Here is a 25,221-nt window from a genome sequence, read left to right as displayed (position 1 = left end):
GTCATGAAGTATTTTTTTTTTCTTTTTAACATGGTCCAGCTAAACGAAAAACCTTTCAAACGTAATGATTATACATGTATGAGTGTGATTTCGACATTAATCGCAAGCAGATATGCATGTAAACGACTCTCGACTCAATGTGGCAAATTCAAATTAAATCAATAAAGACAGCTTTATACGAAATGTCTTGTTCGAAATTAAAAAAAAACCAACAACACCTAAATTCAATGTATACAAGAGATGTTTGATAATGCTAGTGTTACCTTTTAAAATTGCACAAAATGAGTAGCATCAAGGCATAGGTTCGTAAAATCCACAAGAAACTGTCACCTCGGCGGCGATTAAACGTAAAGTAAAATATTTTTATTCCTATAAAATTAACCAAATAAATCACTCCTTATTACAGTTTCCTCGTCATACACATCAACGATTTGCTTAAAACTTTGAAACAAATTTAAGATGGTTATTGAATATGCCCATCACTGGCTGCAAGATAACGGTCGGTTAAAAAAAGTAGCTGTGCTTTTCATTGGCGGCATTGATTACGAAAGTCTAGTTTAGTTTGACGCTTTGTTTAGGCAACGCAGCCTTGCCTAGAGAGAGCGTGTGGTTAAATTATGAACATTTTATTAAAGAAAAATAAAAAAGATTAACTGTTTAGTAAAGGTATTGGTGATTCTTTGCATTTAAGTGTTTTTAAAACCAGAACTCACTAATTAAGGAAAATTTTCCTTATCTTGCAATACATATTGAGTAAGTAATCATGTAATTTACAAAAGTGTCATGTGATTGGATTTTCAATGTAATGAAAAACAACTTGATATTTTGACTTTCCAATATTTTATTTTCTTAAGAAAACCAAATGGCTTGCAGTCGTTCTTTTGACGCTCGCGTCAACTTCTAACAGAAGGTTACATGAATTATACATACTAGTATTTCCCTATGTGTTATAGTTTATTGGAGAAATGCAGTTGTGGAATCGATTTGAAAAAAAAAAAGGTTTAATTTACATACATGTAGAAAAACTATATACCTATTAAAACATTTGACGTTTTCTCTTCTTCTAAATTCCATATCATTTTTTTTATTTCATTAATATTCTACTTCAATCAAGAACGTGACAATTCCTTTCAATATTTTTCTCCCAAATCTGGGAGGGGTATTTAGTTTAATTACAAAACCTGCGCCTAAACCAAACAGGAATGTTTATAATCATTTGACAAAAAATTCATTTATATTGACAACACACCTATTTTGAAGAATTTTATTTACAACGATTAAAACTGTCAAAAATGTTTAAAAGAAACATTATTTTATTATGGTAGTGAAATAATGAATTTAATTTTATTCTTTAACATATGTTTTTTCATAGATCAGCTAATTGTTTCGCAACCTCCGCAGTACAATTGGTTTGTTTACTATACATAATTAAAACCAATTTTGAAACAGCTACGACAATCATTACACTATTAACACTATATGTTTTGTTTTCTTCTTAGTGCATATGTAACTATCTGTGAAAATGGTGATAGTTGTTAGGTCACGTGAAACAGCCAAATGTATATATAGTAATTCTTACTGATCCTGTTTCGCAATAAGTTTCAGTTGCAATCTAAGTTGATACTTTAGATGATGAAGATTTATCTGTTGATACATTTTCGACATTTTGTGGCTGTAAGAAGCTTGTCTTCACCGGCTAGAAATATTAACATATTTGTAAAACACTGATGTTTTTAAATGTACTAAACTGACACAATAAGAGTTTATTTTAAGTCCTCTAACAGTGAAACCGGAAGTTGTGAGGGTGGGTGGGTGAATTTATAGTTTGAATAGCAATATGTCAGTCATGTTTTGTTATGTTATAACGAATTGATTTCAAACTTCCTGTGCAACTTCATAATGGTGTGCATATAAAGTTTAAATTCATTTACTTTTAATTTACAGGTATTTACGTATATACATACATGCATGATCGGAAATGTGCTACGGCGATGCGTTGATCTGCCCAAAGGAACCCGAATGAGCCCAAAAATAATGCAAAATGTTTTAAGCTAGTCGGATTCGTCCATTACAAATCTAGCTCCGATTTTTTCCATACATATTTAGCCCATTAAACAGCAAGAATTGTTTTAAAATTTAGGGTGTTGCAGGGGACATGCATTGCTTTGTCAATATTGTTTTCATTTATATTCATTATGTTTTTATGATAGGTTGTGTAAAATTTCATGCATGACATAAACATTCTTAAAATGTATTCGTATGTAGTAAGTGGAACAGTTAAGAGAGTTCACCATGCACCTTAAGAAGAAGATTGCAAACATCCGATAACGTGGTGACATTGTTCTGTGGTACAATTACACTGTAATAAACAGCCAGGACCAAAATACATTGCAGGATACTTTGTAGAGCAGTTATCTCCAAAGACTCTTTGCAAGCTTTGCACATGTAACATGAAAACAAATTACGATTATGATGTAGCATAATTGTTATATTTTATAATGTCCATTGTTTCAAGAAAACATTTCATGTAGTACATGTACCTGTACAGTCTCCTATGGTATCATTCCTGATAGATCCAGCACAACACCTGGACCCACTAGGAGACTATCATATAAAGTATAATAAGCTTTCATATAAATAGCACATTAATGTTTTCAAAAAATGATATCATATTAATACCTGTTCATTTTACAATAATGTCATTCCAGTTAAATCCAAAACAACAACTATTTTTTCGTAGAAAAAATCATAGAACGTATATAATACTTTAATTAAAAATCAATTTTGATGGAAATGAATTTGTACAGTATATATTTTAGCGTTTTTATTACGAATTTGCATTACATATACATTACATTGATGTCTTACAAAAACAGTCTGTTTTGTTAAAAGATATAAAACAATCATACCTGCCACATCGCTTAGAATATGATGAAACAATACAAAGAGAAATTAACAATAAAACTTTCATTGCCAGATATAGCGAATGCAACGCTTAAAATAAAATAAAAGCTAAAGCATATTAGTTTCCTTATAGGCATAATATATACAAATATAATTTGAACTATTTTGAAATTAACAGTATGTAACACTTGTTTAGACTTTGTACATTATAACCGTTACGGTTTTTATTGATCATTATTAGGTCCAAAATTGAAAAAGTAAATTAGTCATTTTTACCCCGATTCCTCTAGTATTATAAGGAACAAAAGTTGGTTCAATGAATCACTCTCGGAAATTTTTAGTTTTTCCTGTGAAATTTATTCAAATTAAAATATTTATACAAATAATTTATTAAACTGAAAACATATACAAAATGCGATTGTTTTTACGAATTGTTAAACACGTTAATGGCCATAGTTTATTAAACCGTTACATTATTGAAATGACAAAATGCTTTTTTGGTCATTCATTTGGAATATAAAGGTAGCGAAATTGCAGTAAAAATACATAACTGCTTTAGTAGGTTATACCGTATAATATATTTATTTTTTATGGTATTGATCGCTACCTTCATAACTTGCATGGATCACCCCAAAAAAGCATTTTTTTTCTTCTATAGGCATGTAACTTAAGAAAATAGCTTCAAAACGTATTTTTGAAAACGACGTTGATTTCACGTCCTAGTTTTAGTCATAAAGGTGAATATTTCCTCTCGGAGGTTATTCTGCAACATTCACGAAACTCTAAATTTCTTAATTGATATATACACAAATATATAATAAAGACTAGATACGATCTCGTTACGAGTAACGAGTAGGTCTTCCGTTCAATTTTTTAAACGATACGATTAAAATATCAATGAAATTTCAGATTTTCCTCTCAACCCCTCCCTTTTAGATAATGTATACGATTGTCAATATCCTTAACAATGTTTAACAAAGTGTTTTGCTTTTTCACATACAGCACATGAAAGATTAAAGATTTTAGTTCCCTAAAATCCCTAATTATGTCGTCAAAGGGTGTGGCAATGACTTTTACAAACTGATATTGTTACGATCAACTTTGCCTCTATAATGTATTACACAATATTGATCGTTTTTTAGTTATGTGTAAGAGATTTTACGATTGTCTTGGCCCCTATAATGTAAGGGGCCAGTCCCTTTTGCTTGAGTTCATTCAAAAGGTCTCACAACCACAAACATTTTTGATCTTACACCTATCTTAAATTGTTGATCATTTTGTAGTTACAAATGATTGAATATTTTAGGGGGCAACCCTTTAGATCCTTAATGGGGACATTTAATTGGTGTTACAATTAGTGGAATCGATCAGCATCACTGTTTTACAGTGCTTAACAAAATATGTCTCCTACTCTAGATATATTGCGTCAAGGTTAGGTACTTTTGCCCCTCAAAATCCCTAATTATGTAATAAATGGGCATGGCATTGATTTTACCTGATGGATATTGTTACGATCAACAACCTTGCTTTTATAATGCATTACAAGATCTTTTTTGTTTTAAAGTTAACAGAGTTCACGAGTAGCTTGACCCCTAATTTAAGGGGCCAACCGTTTTCACGATGTCTTTAAAAAGGTCTTAAATTTACTAACATTTTTTGTTCTTACACCTATCTAAAATTGTTGATCATTTTTGAGATACAAATGATTGAATATTTTAGGGGCCAGCCCTCTAGATCTTAAATGGGGACATACATTGGTGTTTTGATTAATGGAATCGATTAAAATTATCAATGCAAATATTTTCTCTTCTGCAATGCTTAACAAAATATGTCTCCTTCTCTAGATATATTGCGTCCACGTTTAGGTACTTTGGCACAAAAAATCCCTTATTACGTAATAAAGGAGTCTCTTGGCCCCTAAAAAAGGGGGCCATCCCCTTTTTGGAGAGTTGATTTTAATCAACTCTCCTATGCAGTTACTCTGGCAAACCGAAAGTGAAACAGTGTTTGGACCTAAACACAAATCATCACCGCTGACAAGACGTAGATCTTGAAAATAATAGATAGATTCGGTGTACTGTATGCTGTACCATTGTTTTTCAAAAGAAACGTATTTATAAATACCTTAACAATAGTCAGATTTTATAAAGTGCGCACAATTTAGTTGTTTTTTGTAGTTGCGTGTATTCCTACGCCAGAGTTAAATATAGTCTCGTTCAACCAGACGCTCGTCTGTTTCCGCAAATCTCTGACAAGCAGAGAGTCTCTTGGTTGTCGGATATTAACGGAGACAGCCGAGTGTCTGGTTGAACGAGGCTAGAGTTCAATATTGCATGGACGTGTACAATTTTTAGAAACATTTTGATTACTGATAAACAGTTTGATGTAAATAATTTTATCTTTAAATATTACACAATATGATTCATTCGGGGTTTTCTCGATATTCTTGTCGAAGGAGTTCGAGAATTCATATTATAAAAATGTGCGAAATTCAAATACAGATTAGAAACTACTTGCCAGGCAAAATAACATATCGTTAATTTTAAAATTGATAATAATCAATAAAATCAACTCCCGACAGTACTTCAGTACTTTGATCTTGATTTTGTTGGAAAGAACTTTTGATTCTCTACCACTTTTGTTATATATGTTTTAACAAAATATCAACTGATAATAAATCACATAAATATAATCAAATGAATATAAATCAAAACGTGTGAAAATTTTGAATGAAAATTCGTACCCAATTTTCGTGCCCAGGCGAGCTCCAAGAAATGGCGCAACAGGCATTCAACAACTACATGCTGCACAACATCAAACTATAGTCTACCTATCCTGAAAATTTCATATTCATATCTCTTATGGTTTCCGAGTTTATAGTTGCACAAAATGAGTCGTCAAAAATTACAAAATTGCCGACAATACGGTACCGGAAGTGACTACGAAAAAAATAAGAAAAATGTATGAAGTTTATATCACGCCCAAATATCTGTGAAAAAATAGTTGAGATCAGTCATAAAAAAATTTAGATGATGAATCAAAATCCCTAATTACGTCAAACATGGGCCTGACGATGACTTTTTCAAACAGATATTGTAGCGATCAACAACTTTGATTCGATAATGCATAACAACATATTTATCGTTTTCAAGTTACTCGTAATAGACATTACGAGTCTCTTGATCCCTAAATAAAGAGGCCAGCCCCCTTTTTCTTGATTTTGGTGGATAGAACTTTTGATTCTCTACTACTTTTGCCCTATATGTCTTAACAAAATATATATCAACCGATAAAAAGATACTGATCAAAACGTATGAACATTTTGTTTCAAAATCTGTACCCCATTTTCGTGCCTTAGCGAGCTCCAAGATTAAGCGCCACTGGTGCAAAACAACTATATAGTGCACAACTTCAAACCATGGTCTACCTATCCTGAAAATTTCAAAGTCATATCTCTAATAGTTTCTTAGATCAGCTCTGCAAAAAATTGGTCGTAAAAAATTACAAAATCGACCGTAAATCCGGACCGGAAGTGATGACGACAACAGTTTCAAAAACATATAAAATTCAGATAATGTCGCATCATCTGTGAAAAAATTGTCGAGATCGGTTGGGTAGTTTTTGAGAAATCGAGTGCACAAAATTTGGGGGAAAAAAATAAACAGTTCGAAAACAATAAGGTCTTCCTTTATTAGAAACAGTATGAATTCACGCGTTCTTCGTTTTCTCGTACAGTTTAAAAGTGAAGCTTTCGATATTTCATTTATATAATGATTAACATAATGCGCAGACCTAGAAAGGGTCTTGGGAATAAAACTGCAAAAAATTCAGGATTTTGAGGGGGCCGAAAATAAAAACAGCCCCTAATTTGTAACTTTTATACTATTCATGTGATTTTGAAAATCTTTTGAGTTTCATTCATGATGCCCAAAAATGGAGATAATTCCCTTGCAAGGTAAGAAAGTAGTCATACAGTGTAGTGGATATTATAATGTAAATGGTTTAAAAAAAGTAAAAAGAAAAAAAAAAGAGAAAAAATGACAAATAATCATACACTGCAACCCCCTGTTCCCCCTTAATTAAGGATAATTATATATTGAATATCTTTTATAAATAATGTTGAAATTATAATGTTTACTATAAATATAAATGAATTAAAATTAATTTCAGATTTAGAGTTTTAGTTGTTTATTATTTAATTTAAAAAAATCTACATGACTAAATTAGGCCTATGTATGTCCTTTATTACCATTTTTCCATGACTAAATTGACCTAAAAAAAAACATATGCTTACTATTTTGCCATATTTGTCATCCCCACCCTCTCCATACACAGTCTGAGCTTGCCAAATGAGCAGTTAATTTCACATTCTACGAAAAGGACATGATGGACATAAACATAATTCAGTTAATCTTCCACAATCGTAGAAATACTGAAGAATTTTTTTTAAAAAATACACAATTTCATTATGTTGTCGGATTGACCATAGCCAAATCACTGACCCCTGATCTAGGGACCATTGACTTAACAGTTGTGGTACAAAGCTTCAAGAACATTATTACTTACGTTTAAGGTCGTCCATCCATAACTAATGCGAATTTAACAATTTTGATTGATTAATATTACATCAAATACATATTTTGATGTTATTATAAGGCTGACATAAATCAAACTCGGGTGTATGTATGTAGTCAATTCATTGAACTTTTTGCACGTTAAACTTTTTTAAAGAGTTGTCTGCTCTAAACATTTTTTTTTTGAAAATTAATATTTTGAAAATATGTATGGTAAATTATGAATCATTTTAATATATTCAAAGAAGGGGGAACATTTTGCAACGTTTACCAAGAGTAATGTGGAGAAACTATTTGTACTAAAATACTTTAAAAATGCATTTTTTTTTCAAAAGACATCAATGTAAACGTCAACATATGATAAATTTGTTAATATATTTTTTTTTAATTTCAGAGGGGAATCATTATTATTCAATAAAGCCCATAAAATTACATTAAGATTTTAGTGATCGAACTTGCAATCTATTAGATATGCATATAATTTCTCACTACGACGTAATTTGTCTACTGGCATACATTACTAGTCAGTATCAGTTTCAGTTTATAATTATAATTCAGTATCAGTTTATAATTCCAATGAATCAATTCCATATTCGTTCCATCAAGGCCGAAACCAGAGCATTACTCGGTATTGTATGTAGCTTCGACGAATGTGGTAGATATTTTCAGGTAAACAGAATATTACGGACGACTCGCACTTGCATCCATTTGTTTTCTAAGACACATTCAAGTTAATTAACAAGAAATTAAGGCTGATATAATTTGTCGTATTATGATACTTTTTATCATTTAAAATTATTTGATTTTATAAAACTACATGTAGCTTTTTAAAATCATAGAAATGCAGATGTTATTGGGTTTAGTATATGTGTTAGTCTGACTTTGATTTATAGATAACGATATTTTAAACACATACCATAATTTCATTATTGACAGAAAACGAAGTTTAGAAGGGGTAGAATCAATCACTTCGTCTATATATTTGTCTCTCTGCGTGTCTTTCAACTGTCATACACGCCCCCTTCCCTTTTTTTTAAAAGCTAATCGGCTTTAAACCAAACTTTGCACAAAGCAATCTTTTGTAGAGGGAATTCTACAAAGTTGTTGAAAATAAAGACTCATTTTCATTTGAAAGAGATATAATTATAATTTTGCAAGTTTGTTGAAATCTAAATAGGGGGTTGAAATTTTACAATGTATTAAATTGACATTTTTAAAAAAAAACCATGGGGCCAAAAATATTGAAACTTCTGTGGAAGCATTTTCAGATAGATCCTCATGGGTACGTGCATAAGGTTAGGCAAAAATGTTTGAAGGATGTGGGTAAATTTAGATAACTCTTTTAAAATTAGTCTTATTAAGTTTTATTAAGGCTATTTGGCTAGGAAAGCTGAAAAAAATTAAAGAAAAGTTCAAATTCTATTATATTTTTACCAATTTTTTTTTGTGGAATGTCTTACAGATATTTGAAGGGTTTTCATGGATGTTCCATATTGACCACGAAATAACATAACTGAAAGTTGCAGCATTGTCATGTATGTTTTACAAGACCTTGTGTTAAGTATATGTGCCGAATTAACAAAATGTCACCCCTACGGTCCTATTTTAAAATTGACAAATCACAAAAATTAGCTCGCACACCTATTTTAATATAAATGTGTGGTATAAATTAAAAGCTTAATTTTACTTAATTAACTTAAGATTGTGAGGAAAATAGCTATAGATGACATCTGAGCCGAACGAATTTTATTGTTGTAATAAACAGTAAATCTACCCCGTAATAGTGGCTCAAAATGTAAACTTCTATGTTGTTAGGTGGCTTACTATACCTCAAAATAATTTCTCAAATCAGGAGAAAATTACTTGACTATGATAGATAGCAGTGATGCGTTAGAAGTATAAAGGTCACATATGTGTAAAAAACGCAAGTTTGAACAAAAATGAATGTAATGATATTTAAAAAACTGCATTCATTAAGTATAAACAAACCCCGGGGCAGATTCGATTTCGTGATCTGGGATTGAGTCGATGCATCTTTTGTAATTGAAGCAAGACCTATAAGAATATAAATGTACATTTTTAAATGATACATGTAGAATTCACCAAAACAATTCAATATTTAAAAGCGATCATATTTTGATTAATTTGATTAAAACTCATTTTAAAAACCAGTGATAGGTTGTGATACGAATTATAAAAAGGAATACAATTTCCACTGATATATGTTACCTAACACTTAGTAACACTTAACATATGTACACATGTGATATCAAGAAAATTGTGGAATATGTTTCTGTTGATCACAAGTGACACTCACTATAGTCTGTTCCGAGTTATTGCTTCCACCACTTTTTGATGATTTTTAATAAAAATACACATATCTGTGAAAGAAATATAGTTGAAATCGATGAAAGGGAATCTATCCAAGATATATTAATTGAATAATTATCATTTTTCACTCATGAAAGTTCACAAAAAGGAAAACAAATTTCTTACGGAGATTTAGAATGGGAAATGTTTACATCTTTTTTCTCCATTCGGAAGTACTCGGAATACCTCGCCCAATTTTTAAACGTTATCATCTGGGCTTATTAATGGCTGATACAATGCAAAATCCCAGTAGACTTTCTTTTTTGGACGTGTATTGAAACTTGAAGCGGTACAGGGGGCTTTTCAAAACAGATAATCCGGACATTTTTCATATTAGTGGATGAACGTTATTTGAGTACAAAGGTATTTATGATAATCGAAATATCAAGCAAAAAGTAGTGGAAGCAAATACTCGGAACAGAATATAGGTGGGTATATTGTACCTAGAAACAAGGATGTTTATCATGTTTGAGCTTGAAATAGAAACTTCATTAAAACGAATCATGAATCAAACTTTAAAGTGATATTTAAAACACACATGTCTCTGTTACTTTCATTATCGTGAGGGATCAACTCTATGTACAGTGGATACGATAATTAAAAAGTTTTGTTGCAATGGCGAGGTACTGAGTATGTCAAACCATGTGAAACGTATTTGATTTATTTTGTTATTTCCTGGAGTAATACTCTCTTTGATTTAAATTTCTGTGATAATATTTCCAAATGGCAAAATAAATATTGCTTACCATTGTATATCTTTGCTGATGAATTTAAATTGTTTATGTTCTGTGAAGACGTTGTTGATTTATTAGTCCAATCTACATGTAAGAAAAGAACATTTTTCATTTAGAGTTTGCTGGTTTAATACTGTTTTATAATTCTGGGTAAAATTATTAAAACTTTCAAAAAGTCATCGACATACTGACTACATGTATACATCTGACTCACCGGGACAACCATCTGCGGGATCACAGTGATCCTCCGTGCAGGAGCATTTTGACAAGCAATTGTGTCCGTATTGTGGGTACGGACATGCCATATCACAACGAGGTCCAAATGTACCAGCACGTCATCCTGAATATTAAGATTGATATCAACACGTAGGAAGGTGCATGACTTTTGGTGCATTTGTTTAAAAACAACATTTGGAACTTGGACTTGAAAAGCTATGTTCAATATATTACATAAAACTGACCTATGCATATACTTTCTATTTTATTCCAGGAATACCCAGGACAACACTCAACAATTCCTGATGCACTGATATAAAAAAAGAAAAGCAAAAAGTGATGGCATATCCGTTTATATAGGGACACGCATGCACATAAACAGTAACACTTGTTTCAAATTTGAAATTTCAAAAATATATATCTCACCTTCTGCAGACATTCGCATGTATGGTATCAATATACAAGAAAATCAACTGCACTACGTTCACTACCAATGCAGACGACTTCATAGTTTCGTTCAAGACAAGACAGGATAAAAACAAGTTAATTTCCTGCAACATATCAAGTGAATAACTTTCAATAATTCATTTTCAAGTTTATAATACGTCCTGTTCACTTCCTTTTCTACATAGGTCGTCAAAGTTGATGTCAATGGTACGATTTCCTGAACATATTGAGTTGTATACCGAAATCAGCTGACAAGTGCCTATCTAATGAGACAAGCATATAGGGGGAGGGATAAATTATGCAAAGTAATGGCGCCAGAGTCGATCAATATCACTCGATCTGAAAAAAGTTATATTTGTAAACCCTCCTATCAATTACATGTGCATTTCAAGATCGCCAAATTTGTTGCATGCTTCCATTCCTTTCCAATTAAAAAAAAAAAATTTCCATAACGCCTCAGCGCATTGGGAAGAAACCAGTGCTGTATTTAAACGAATCAATTTTAAACCTTAAACATTATTTGGGATAATACATAATTTGAAGTTACATTGTATAACGAAAAACTAAACATATTTCATTTTGCAAGAATTTGCTAACCACTTGGTTTTTTTGGGTAAATTCGTCTTTTCCTGCTGTATCCTTAAATTAAAATTGAGCAAATAGGAGAATAGCTGGAGCAGCATTAACATACAATGTTCAATAAAGTAAGAGCAGAAACTTTTGAAACCGAACTCGATGTGAGTAGTCAGAAACTTAAGCACACATTAAAACTGCATAAAATGCCCAAGAAGTTAACTTAGATCTTCTCTGCAAAATTCCAAAATTTCGTGAAGTCGTAGCTCTACTGTCGTTTAGTAGTTTTTTTTTCTTTTCTACATGGCCTAGCTAAACGTAGCACATTTTAAACGTAATGATTATATGAGTGTGATTTCGGCATTAATCGAAAGCAGATATCCATGTTATCGACTGTCGACTTAATGTGGCAAATTCCAATTGAATTAATAAAGACGGTTAAAACAAATTGTGTTGTTCGAAATTTTAAAAAAAAACATACTTAAAACCATCTATACAAGAGATGTTTGATAATGTTTGTGTTACCTTTTAAAGTTGCACAAAATGAGTAACATCTGAGCCTCTGGTCGTAAAATCCATAAGAAAGTGTCCACTTGGCGGCGATTAAACGTAAAGTAAAATATTTGTATTGCCATAAAATTAAACCAAATTAAAGTAGATCCAGTGTTCTGTGACGTCACACTTTTTTGTAAAACTTTGAATTCTTTAAAAATTGTGCAAGATAGTTTTATTTATTTTATGTGAATATAACGACATGGATGTAATTAGAATTATTGGTAGGTTAAAGATATTTTCGCACTTTATTTTATACGAAATCTCCAAATTTTTATATATTTAATCTATGCAAAGGGGAAATAACTCTTTTTCTGACTTTTCTCTCAGTTGTATGTCTAAATGCCATAGTGTTTCTTATTCCAACGATTAATTTTAAAATATTTTTGTAATTTTAGTTTTCTGATAAAGTTGACTTTAAGATTAAACAAGAAAAACAAATTTCTGCCTACAAAAAAAATACATTTTCTAACGCTAAAATATGCTTTAGTTTATGTTTATCTGCCATCTCAAAAAGTGTGATGACATGTATATTTTTTCTAACAATTGATGACATTTAAGTCTATTAAGTCGCAATCAGTTCGGTTTTTCAACTTTCCTCAGAGAATTTTACGAGTATGGAGCTACCTTAATCAATTCTTACTTATGTTTGCTCGTCAGACATATCAGCGGATGGCTTAAAACTTTAAAACAGATTAAAGCAGGTTTTTTATTATGCTGATTTCAGGCCTTCAGATTGCGGTCGGTTAAAAAATGTAGCCATGCGTTTCTGTGGAAGCATTAATAACAAAAGTCTAGTTCGGCTTGACTCTTTATCCCGAAAGGCGAGTGGCAAAGTTATGAACATTTAATTCTTATATTAATAACAAGTAAAATGTTTGTGAAGATATTGGTATAATTGTATTTCTTTACATTTAAACATTTTTTCAAAACCATGCAGAATTTACATATAAAGGAAGATTTTCCTTTTTTTGCATCATGATTACCTACTGAGTAAGTAATGATGTAATTTACAAAAAGTGTCTTGTTGTGATTGAATTTTTCATGTAATGCAAAACAAGGTGATATTGTGAATTTCCAATATGGTTTGGGGTCGTTCTTTTGACGCTTGCATCAATTTCTTGCACCACATTACATAAACCATGTATACTAGTACATGCATGTATATGTACTTATGTGTCATAGTTTATTGGAGAAATACATTTATTAAATCGATTTGAAAAATAAGCTTTTGTTTACGTGCATGAAGGAAAACAATTAACCTATTAATACTTTTGACTCTTGCTCTTCTGAAGCCCACATCATATATTTATTCATTAATATTCTACTTAATATATCATGAGCCCGATAATTCCTTAAACAAACTTTATCCTTTCAATATTTTTTTTCTAAAATTTGGATGATATAGATATGCATAAATAATTAAAATGTGATTGCTATTTAGAGAGAAGGGTTATTTAGTATAATAATGTAATCTGCTCCTAAAGCAATCAGGATTATTTATATTTTTGACGCAAAACTCATTTATATTGGTAACACAAATATTTTGAAGAACTTTTTTTTACAACGGTCAATGGGAGAACATGTAGAATTATTGAAATTATTGGCAATTTTAACGACTTTCTTTTCAAGCTCCAATTTGGCCAGAAAAGCTGAAACTTATTTGAAGCATCCAGATCCGGGCAGGTGGATTTAAATTTTAAAACCATTGTTCCCGAGGGCAGGTAGGAATAATAAATAGAAGGTAGAAGTAACAAATAGATAAAAAAAAGCTTAAACCGCATATTTTCCAAATCCATTTGGCAAAAATAAATACTGAAACTTGTGTCAAAGTATATATTAATTCATGTTTGTTCAAATTATGATCTCCAGGGGTAGTGATGGACCACAAGCTGAGATCTGTGTGAGAGGAACCTCAGGTACTGAGTTCGTTCAAATCCACTTTGCAAGGGTGTGGTAACAAAAGGGAGGGGGCGTGTATATTTACATACAAAAAAAAATGAGTACAATCTGTAAAAAGTTTAAGCTTATTCGGCCAGAAAAGCTGAATTTTTTTGTGGAATCATGCTTAGGTACAAAATGTAGAGTAGATTCAAGCTTGTTTAAAACATCATTATACATCAACACCCAGGAAGTTAATTGGTGTCACAGAGGGAGTTGAATTGGTTGAATTTGTACCTAATGCTTACATACAGATAAGAGGATGCAATTTTAAAGTATTTCTGCATTTGATCTTTTCATTCATTCATCCATTCATTCTTTATTTCCCTCCTGAGAGGATAATGAAGTAATATTACAAAGTGTTAAATTGTCAGGAAATTTTATTCTGATTCCATAGAGCTGACTGGAAACAAGTAGGAGTTATTACTATTGTTGCTAATTAAGAGATATGGCCCCTTGGTCTCTCGTTTAGTTTAAAAATCATTGCAACATTCTGATGTTAATTGTATAAATGTATTTAAATACACTGATTTTAAAATTACAAGTAAAATATCTTGTTTTTCCAGCAATGGTTGATTACAATTATAAATCTAATTTTCATGTGAAAATAATCAATGTAATAAAAGTATACATGTAAGCATCTGTACGTTTAATCTGAATATTTAGAATATAGAAACAAAACTATATACAATGCGAGAAGAAAAGCTGCAACAAACACAAAACTAACATTAACATAATGCATTACAAGTAGTGATGAGGAATTACCAAGTTGTTTCGTTTTCTGTTCTGTGTAAACAGCGTTAGATGTATTATCTGTAAAATATATAAATAACTCGTTAATCTTTCCTTGTACTGATTCCTGAAATAATATAATTAAGATTATATTTGTATTATTCATTTTAATTAATAGCTTTTTTCTAAGACCAAAAACCTGTAGCAATATTTACCAATTGCTTTAGATGTTGACGATTTGATGGTTAAAACTTGAATCGTTTTCGATGGTGAAATAGGTAGGCTCATCACGCCTAAAATATATAGGAACTTCAAAACAAAAGGAATTAAACCAATAAAACAGTTACTGTAAAACCCACCAAAATCCTAATTTCTGTTAAGATCATCGAGTTGTTTAACATTTAAGAGTCATACAAATACCACCAATTTAAATCGCTACAGCTGTTCAGTTAAGACAATATTATTTTTTTTACAAATACAGAAACCACATCATATCATTTGTACCAAAATATAAAAGGTAAACACAATGAATGAAAAGTATACCTTCTGATGAAGACTTTGAACATCCAGCTATATGATTGCATTGATCTGTGGTACAATCGCATTTTAGTCGACATCCTTGGCCAAAGTGGAGTCCAGGACACTTTGCACTACAGTTTTTTCCTATATAACCAGCATTGCAGGCTTATAAAGCGGAAAATAAATCTCATTATCAAAATCTTTAATTTGAAAAATGTTAATTACATCAAAGGTTGAAAAAAAACTTGTTAAACTGTAGTACCTGAACATTTTCCAAGAGTCTCATTCCAAACATATCCCAGACAACACGTTGTTGTTTTGTCTTGTCTAAATATAAAAATATTAATTTTTATAACGACTTCCTGTTAATGAATGACAATTAAAGTAGGTTTTTATAATATATAATATGGGTTGTTTCAGAGCTATTGATGAAAGCCTCCAGCGTCGATTTCATTCTATATACGGTCAAACAGTCCTTTTAACAAATCAACAACCTTGAAAAAAGGCAAACATTAATTTAGATATATTTTTTATATATATCAAAAGCTCAATCCCCTCCTATGAAATTACATTTGTGCATGTATATGTTTCCGTGTTTCATTAGGTATGTTTTACATGTAATTTAGAGATGTCACTAATTGTTGATAAATATGAAATCTGTTTAAACTGAATAATATCAAAATGTTCTTTTTTATATACATATAATTTTTTAACTGAGTTTAATGGCTTTATGTTCATTGCTTTCTATTGCTCTAAATTATTCTCATTAGATTTGCATGGTATTACCATGCAAGGCTATAGAAAAAATAATCCCCAAAAAACCAGATATGATCCAAATGCTTTGTTAAAGAATAAAAGAAAGAATTATAAGCATCATTGAGTAAATGTTTAATTAAGTTTCAAACCTAATACGGAAGAAAAATGACCTTCCTACATTTTATCCTTTTGCAATATGATTTTATATCATAGTTTTTTAAAGTGTTGAGGGGGGGGGGGGGGGGGCTCATCCAAAAAACAATTTGATTAAAAAAAAAAATTAAAATGAAAAAAGTAAAATTCGATTATCATGAAACGCCTAATTCGTGGGAATGGGAGGGGGCAGGAAGAAAGTAAGTATACCCATAACTTCAATTTCACTCTTCATTTAATTATATCAATTTTTTAAATGCTTTAAAAAGGGATTAATTTTTTTCTATGTAAATGCAAGAAAAATGTTTGCTGTGAGAAAAAATGACATCTTTTTTACACGCACTACGTGTCTGCCACTTTATCAAATAAATCCTTCTATTTTTTAAAAAAAAAAGTATACAAATGTTATAATTCGTATCAAAACCTACTTACCCTAAACATAATTCAGAATATGCTGGAACAACGCAAAAAGAAAACAATGCTGAGTATAACCAAATCATCGTGTGTAGCAAATACATAATGGACTATTCTTTCCTTATTTTCATAATTGATATGTATATATGATGTAATAAAATGAAAATGTCATCCACAAACAGGAAATCTTTTAAAAAATAATCCATGATGCGTTTCCGTGTTCTTATTTATTTTTAGAACATAGAATTGGTTAGACCTTCATGCCTTTTTAATGCACGTTTTTCGTGAAATCTTTTAAAAAAAAATCCATGATGCGTTTCCGTGTTCTTATTTATTTTTAGAACATAGAATTGGTTAGACCATCATGCCTTTTTAATGCACGTTTTTCGTGATACCGAAGGACTACTTAATGCTTGTTGTTTTAAAGGTTTATTGCCTTATAACAAATATATGGTATAAACCTTCACAATAAAAAAAAAAAAACAGTCATAGTCAGAAATTATATATATATATATATATATATATATATATATATATATATATATATATATATATATATATATATATATATATATATATCACATATACAGTATCAAATCGATAAATAAATCTACAATGACTACAATTATACTGTAATACAATAAGTTTTATTTGTTGATAAAGGACCACTAATTGTGTACTTTGTTTTGTAACGTACTAATACTATGCATATAATAAACATGAAAATTGCCAAAAAGGAGAGACTGACAACCGCATCGCGCATGTTCCTCGAAAGCGGAGAGTCTACATGTGTCTTGGTTTCTTCCACTCGACAAGTGTCGTCGCCATGGTTAGGGTTAGAAGTAGGTGCATCCTTTGTGATCGAATCAAGATCTTTAAGGAAATTATACATACATGTAGTTAGATACTGTTAAAAGGACATTGGATAAATGTTCACATGTAACTAACGAGGAAATTAGTGAAACAAATTACTGTTAATCACAAGTGTTTCCCATACACAGGGTAGTATATTTTTTAGAAACTTAGATGGTTTATTATGTTACATCATACAATTTAAATTGCAATTAAAGAATTCAATATCAAAATCTATGAAAAAATAAAATTCAAAAAGCAAGCAATTCAGTTGCTTATGTTATCGTTTTTGTTTTGACCAATTAATATTTATTTCTATGCAATACATTGTATTACTGCATTGACAGGAGACTGGATATGTGAAAAATAATGTCACACTGTCACGGTCTTTTGGTTTCATATGAATATAATTTTCATTGGATTGGAAAGTATTATTATAATTCTAAATCGAAAAAGCAATAGCGCAATTAAAGCAATTTTAGGAAGTTTATTTTGAAATGATAAAAGGGGTTAATAAATGCTTACCATCATTTTTATTTACTGATGACATAAATGTGCTGGTCATCACTGAAGAAGTTGCCGATTTACTGGTCCAGTCTAAAGTAATCAAACAATATCTCATGCAAAATGTAGTCGTCACTGATTTTATACTATATAACCACTACATGTAAGGTATTAAAACTGTTTTTAAAGTCACCAACAAACTTGTGTTACTAGTTTTACTTACTTGGACAACCTTCAGCGCGTTTACAGTCATCTTTGCTGCAGGAACATTCTATCATGCAAAGCATTGGATTTTACAAGAATTAATATGCATGTAAATTATTCATGTAAACCAAAATAAGTAGTAAAACTTGCATTTTTTTTAAACTTACTTGTACATCTATTCTCTATTCTATTCCAGTAATATCCAGGGCAACACTTCCATCATAACTGTTACATGCACATGTAAAAGAACAAAAAATATCGTTAACAAATTATAATTGTTTAAGCATTTTTTGTATGCATTATATTCGGTAATATTACCATGTTGCTGGGGTTTTTTTTTTTAAATTATTTATGGTCATTTTCTGTTGGTAATGTCTTAATAATATTTGTTAAAATTTAAAACATATAATATTTTACCTTAGGCAAACATTTGCATCTAATGTACCAATACATAAGTAAAGCTTTGTGGAAGTGGCTGCACACGATAAACCAAATGACGCATTGGTATTCTTCCTGTATTTTAGATAATTGTTTTGGTAAGATATATAAAACAAGAGTACAGGAAAAGGTTTCTTAAACAATGTTTTTCTGAATTTTGATATTAACGAGTCATATTGTTTGTTCACTTATAAATGTATCTAAGGATGTTATTTACAATATTATATCGTCTTCTCTGTTGAATAATTAACATGTTATCCAGATTTACTTGTGGAAACCTAAATGCATAAAATCATACAGGGCTGCATTTTACAAATTACTTTTCGACAAAGTTTAAAATATTTTTAGTTCCATGCAATGCTCTTTGACTTGTAAAATTAATATAAAACCATTAGTTTACCCTTATTTTGATTTCTGTAATTATTTTTTACATGCTTTTAATTCGAACATTTATTAGTTTTTAATAAATAAGCATTCATTAATTTGGTCGTAAGTTGTAAGTAAAACGCAGCCCAGAATTATTCAATAAGTTTTATTTGTTGATAAAGGACCACTAATTGTGTACTTTGTTTTGTAACGTACTAATACTATGTATATAATAAACATGAAAATTGCCAAAAAGGAGAGACTGACAACCGCATCGCGCATGTTCCTCGAAAGCGGAGAGTCTACATGTGTCTTGGTTTCTTCCACTCGACAAGTGTCGTCGCCATGGTTAGGGTTAGAAGTAGGTGCATCCTTTGTGATCGAATCAAGATCTTTAAGGAAATTATACATACATGTAGTTAGATACTGTTAAAAGGACATTGGATAAATGTTCACATGTAACTAACGAGGAAATTAGTGAAACAAATTACTGTTAATCACAAGTGTTTCCCATACACAGGGTAGTATATTTTTTAGAAACTTAGATGGTTTATTATGTTACATCATACAATTTAAATTGCAATTAAAGAATTCAATATCAAAATCTATGAAAAAATAAAATTCAAAAAGCAAGCAATTCAGTTGCTTATGTTATCGTTTTTGTTTTGACCAATTAATATTTATTTCTATGCAATACATTGTATTACTGCATTGACAGGAGACTGGATATGTGAAAAATAATGTCACACTGTCACGGTCTTTTGGTTTCATATGAATATAATTTTCATTGGATTGGAAAGTATTATTATAATTCTAAATCGAAAAAGCAATAGCGCAATTAAAGCAATTTTAGGAAGTTTATTTTGAAATGATAAAAGGGGTTAATAAATGCTTACCATCATTTTTATTTACTGATGACATAAATGTGCTGGTCATCACTGAAGAAGTTGCCGATTTACTGGTCCAGTCTAAAGTAATCAAACAATATCTCATGCAAAATGTAGTCGTCACTGATTTTATACTATATAACCACTACATGTAAGGTATTAAAACTGTTTTTAAAGTCACCAACAAACTTGTGTTACTAGTTTTACTTACTTGGACAACCTTCAGCGCGTTTACAGTCATCTTTGCTGCAGGAACATTCTATCATGCAAAGCATTGGATTTTACAAGAATTAATATGCATGTAAATTATTCATGTAAACCAAAATAAGTAGTAAAACTTGCATTTTTTTTAAACTTACTTGTACATCTATTCTCTATTCTATTCCAGTAATATCCAGGGCAACACTTCCATCATAACTGTTACATGCACATGTAAAAGAACAAAAAATATCGTTAACAAATTATAATTGTTTAAGCATTTTTTGTATGCATTATATTCGGTAATATTACCATGTTGCTGGGGTTTTTTTTTTTAAATTATTTATGGTCATTTTCTGTTGGTAATGTCTTAATAATATTTGTTAAAATTTAAAACATATAATATTTTACCTTAGGCAAACATTTGCATCTAATGTACCAATACATAAGTAAAGAAAATGAATTACTCTGAGTACTAAAGCCGATAAATTCATAGTTTTGTCTCTGACAGAGTGAAACAAGTAATCCTACTGCAACAAATTACAAGTTAACAATAACTTTTTATGAAGTATTTTTAGATTAAAAAAAGAACCTATTACTTCCTTTTCTAATTAAAAGGTCGTATTTAGATCTAGGACAACGTGATGTTAGAACAAATATAGAGATATTTGACAAGGATGATAAATACATTCAAATCATATACATGTTTCATAGCTTTTTTCAGATGTGTCTTTCAATAGTCAACTTGGGAATCAAACATGTATGGGAATTCAATTATCTTTCTATTAACAATGCATCCTATCCTAGCGAGGGCTAGCGAGGGTACGAAATGGAAAATGTAGTGAAAAGGATTTTTTGTCCAAGTAAGCCCCCTTTAAATATTTAAAAAGAAGGATTATATCTGTCTGTTTAGATTCTTTTCTCTGAAAATTTACCTTGCACTAGATAGAAACAGGTAAATGCTTCAAGTGAGACATCATAGTTAAAACAGTGGAAAAATGAACCACGGCAACCCAAATTTCTCTTGCTATAAGTATTTTTTTTTAACTGAACTTTATTTATTTGAATCTAACTCGGGTCGCAGCGGTGACAAGCAAGTGCATTTTCAATTGCATTGTCAATGCGCATTGCTATAAATCAACGGAAAGACAAATATAAAAACATTCATTTACGATTAGTTTTATGCGGGATAGAGATGCATATAGTTAGAAGTCTCATGTCAGCTGCAACAATACTTGTTTAACCTTGTTGATAGATATGCAACAAGTTGCAAGGGATAATACGTTTTTGAAACAACCATCGGTTATAGTCAGCCAGTTAGTCGGATGGTCAGTCAATTCTACTTTTTTGCAATTCTCCTAAAATCAATACAGATACCGTCTTTTAACATCGAAGGTTATACGGATATTAATTAAGGGGAGATATGCAGGAAAGTCTGATTTCACAATTGTTCTGAAACTTTCTGATAATAGTTCTATAATTCTTGGTATTACGGTTAACGGTTCGTCAGCGCAAAATCCTCCTGGATTAAAACTCATTGTAGGTGAGCATAATTCTGATTCCGTTATTTTTTCTAATACATGTTTGTCAGTGTTTGACATGTATACTTGAACTTACAAGTTGAATGGTTACAAAAAAAGATATATGTGAGGCAATGCTCACTAGTAATAAATCTGCTCTGATGTGAATATAAAGAATAAATAAAGTCGACATTTAACAGGAAGTTGTCGTCCAATAAATACACAATAAATCAAATGTATTAGATGCCTAAATAAAGAGTGTGTAAAAATTTCGAGCATCTGCAATGAAAAGTTGTTGAAAAATCTTTAACGAAAATTAGTTTCAAAAAGAATATACATAAACATTATATCTAAAAACTATTGAATATATCAGTCAAACGAATACTATAAATGTATATGTATACCTTGCATATATATATATAATAAACAAAGTGACTGTCGTTATTTAACGGGAAGTTGACGTTTAATGGTACAAAAATAGATCCCAAGGTATGCCATGCTTATACAAAGAGTATGTTTGAATTTGAAGCACCTGTGATGAACAGTTGTTGAGAAATCTTCGATGAAGTTAGTTTGAAAATTATATAACGGGAAGTTGACGTTAAATACTAATATATAAATCCCAATATATGACACGCTTAAACAAACAGTGTTTTAAATTCCAAAAAATTTGGTACGGACAGACAGATAGAAGTACGAGCAAATACACAGACAGGCATATAAGGGTAAAACAGTATACCCCTTCTCCTTTAGAGCAAGAGTATAATAAAGTTATGAAAAAGTGTTTTTCCGCAACTCCCATGGTTCAAATAATATTTTGTTTAAGTGCATTGTAAGAGTACATATTTACAGGAAATTCCGATTCCTTTTCTGTCCTCGACATTTTGTTATAAAATTCAAAAATTCATATATTCTAGATCTAATATATAATAAAAATGCCTTAACTAACGAATTTTAGTTATAGAAAGCAATATTTGATCCTTAGAGAAATGTTTTAACGGCAGATTTTATACAAACGCAACTCCTATAATATGATCGTTAAAATTGATATAATGAAAACTTTAATATGAAAGTACTGTCTTTTAGAAATATATATTCGTTGTTTTGAGAAATGCATCCAAAGTTTAATTGATTCTCTAAGTATTGGATTAAATAGTACATACAAGGTTACATGTACATGTATAATAAAACTCGGATACTATACTTAATATTAATGAGTAACACCAACTAATCTTAATATGTGTTTTGTAGTTTCGTATATAAAGTAGTGTTGTAATAAATACCGGTATATGAATAGACTATTGTTCTTGCCTTTTAAAATGTATTTATGTAATTTTAAGATTAAAAAAATAACAGTCAGTGTTATAACTTAAAACATAACATATTGTCAGACATTGTAGTACATTACATAATAATCATTTGTTTTCTTTATTCTAAAAATGACAAATGTCAGGTGGTGTATGACCAGTCAATAAACATTGCACGAAATACATATTTTTCTATACTGTATAACATTCATTAAATTAAAGTTTCTTTTGATCACAAACATGCACACGATTACAAGTCTCAAAGTAGTGTTTGTTTGTGACATACTGTGGGATTATTTAAATTCGTAGGGACCATGCAATTTTCGTGGATTGTGGGTTCTTAGTTATTCCTTGGGATTTTATTTCGTGGATGCGTCGATTTGAAGTGTTGGTAAGAAAACTGAATAACAATTTATTTGTTTTCGTCGAGTATATAATTATGTGGAAGGGCTGTCACAAATATTGAGCCACCACGAAATCAAAAGATTCTACAATATATTTAACAATACGCATTTGAATCAAAATGTATTCATGAATAAAATACAAATAGGAACATTCTATTAATAAAGCATTACATATTATCTCCATATAACTGTTATCGTATTGAAGTATTCGTTTTGTAAACGAACAATGTATTTTCTTCAAAACATTATAGAACAATTGTGATGCATTTTCATTTCAACAGAATAAATTCAATATCAAAAACTTTAAATAATAATAAGCCTACATGTAGAACGGTTTATTATAAAAAAAAAAATATTTTAAACGACAATTTCTATCTGTGTGCAATAAAAAGCATACTTCTTTCGCAAGAAACTTGCCATAGAAAACAATGTGATTCTAATTTTTTAGGTCACCTGAGTAAACTAAACTTAGGTGACCTATTGCTATCCATTTGCGTCCGTCGTCGTGCGTTAACAATTTTACAATTTTACCTTCTTCTTAAAAACTACAAGGCTGATTGTTACCATTTTTGCTTTTTTGGTGTGAGGTACTCTCTGGTAAGAGAAATCTAAATTGAAAAATTCATGGCTCTACCACCTCCGGGGCACCACAGGTGGGGCCAAATATAAAAAAGGACAATTTTTTTTAATCCTCTGCCTTACTACCACACATTTTAGGAAAAAAATGGTTGCATGGTTATGATGTCAATGAAGTCCTCTACAAAAATTGTAAAATTCAGGGCCCCTGGGTCAGGGGTTCTCGCTCTGGGGTGAGGCCGATATGGCCTTATAGTAAAAATGTATTGAATCTTAGAAAATCTACTTTTCTACTCCCATATATATTTGTTAAAAACTAAATGCAGGATTATGATGTCCATGGGCCCTTTACCAAAGTTGTGAAATTTTGGGTAACCTGGGTCAGGGGTTGAGGCTCTAGAGTGGGGCCAATATGATAATATAGTAAAAATATTTTAAATCTTAAAAAATCTTCTTCTCTACTTTCACACTTGTGGGCAAAAAACTGAATACATAGCTATGATGTCCACTAACTCCTCTACCTAAATTGTGAAATTCATGACCCATGGGTAGAGGGGGGGGGGGTGGGCAATATGGCTATAACATTTTAGTTTCCATGTCCCCTGGAGTATGGGTTTTAACTCTAGGGTAGGGCCAAAATGGATGTATAGGTGTTAATGCATAAAAAAAGTTGCATCTTTTTTACTCCCACACACCTGAAAGGAAAACTGAATTCATGATTTTTTAGAGCAGATCTTTAAGTTTTTATATAGTTATGCCCCCCCCCCCCCCCCTTTCGAAGAAGGATAGGCATATTGCTTTGCTGCTGTCTGTTTCCGTTCATTTTCTTCGCAGAGGATGAACATATTGAAATGAAAATTGGTATACAGGTTTATCATAATAATATTTAGGTCAAGTTTGATATTAGGTACATGTAGGATCGAGCAATGTTCGACAGAGTTATGGCCCTTGGACGTAGACAAATTCATGTTATTTGCAGTTTCCGCTCATTTTCTTCGCAGAGGATGACATATTGGAATGAGATTTGGTATACAGTTTTATCATGATAATATCTAGGTCAAGTTTGATATCGGGTACAAT

At 30.8% G+C, this 25,221-nt stretch overlaps 3 long non-coding RNA genes across 3 annotated transcripts in view; all 3 read right to left on the bottom strand.

The window, feature by feature from the left end:
* LOC136271836 (uncharacterized) overlaps positions 1 to 18,744 on the bottom strand; it is a 48,750-nt gene extending 30,006 nt beyond the window's left edge. The window contains exons 1-3 of the long non-coding RNA XR_010709829.1: positions 18,613 to 18,744; positions 18,465 to 18,512; positions 18,263 to 18,334 (exon numbers count right to left, since the gene is read on the bottom strand). This is a non-coding gene — a long non-coding RNA (uncharacterized lncRNA). The remainder of the gene's footprint in view (positions 1 to 18,262; positions 18,335 to 18,464; positions 18,513 to 18,612) is intronic.
* On the bottom strand, positions 13,309 to 17,038 carry LOC136271637 (uncharacterized). Its single transcript, XR_010709577.1, has 5 exons — positions 16,904 to 17,038; positions 15,825 to 15,889; positions 15,587 to 15,727; positions 15,259 to 15,336; positions 13,309 to 15,124 (listed from the first exon to the last, which is right to left on the bottom strand). It is a non-coding gene; the product is annotated as an uncharacterized lncRNA (long non-coding RNA).
* A 691-nt stretch (positions 18,745 to 19,435) lies between the features above and the next one.
* LOC117692132 (uncharacterized) lies at positions 19,436 to 20,627 on the bottom strand. Its single transcript, XR_004603566.2, has 4 exons — positions 20,496 to 20,627; positions 20,348 to 20,395; positions 20,146 to 20,217; positions 19,436 to 19,641 (listed from the first exon to the last, which is right to left on the bottom strand). It is a non-coding gene; the product is annotated as an uncharacterized lncRNA (long non-coding RNA).
* Between the last annotated feature and the right edge of the window lie 4,594 nt (positions 20,628 to 25,221).

The sequence above is a fragment of the Magallana gigas genome, chromosome 9 (genome assembly GCF_963853765.1).
Source record: "Magallana gigas chromosome 9, xbMagGiga1.1, whole genome shotgun sequence".
Taxonomy (NCBI): Eukaryota; Metazoa; Mollusca; class Bivalvia; order Ostreida; family Ostreidae; genus Magallana; species Magallana gigas.
This window is presented reverse-complemented; position numbering and strand designations above follow the sequence as displayed.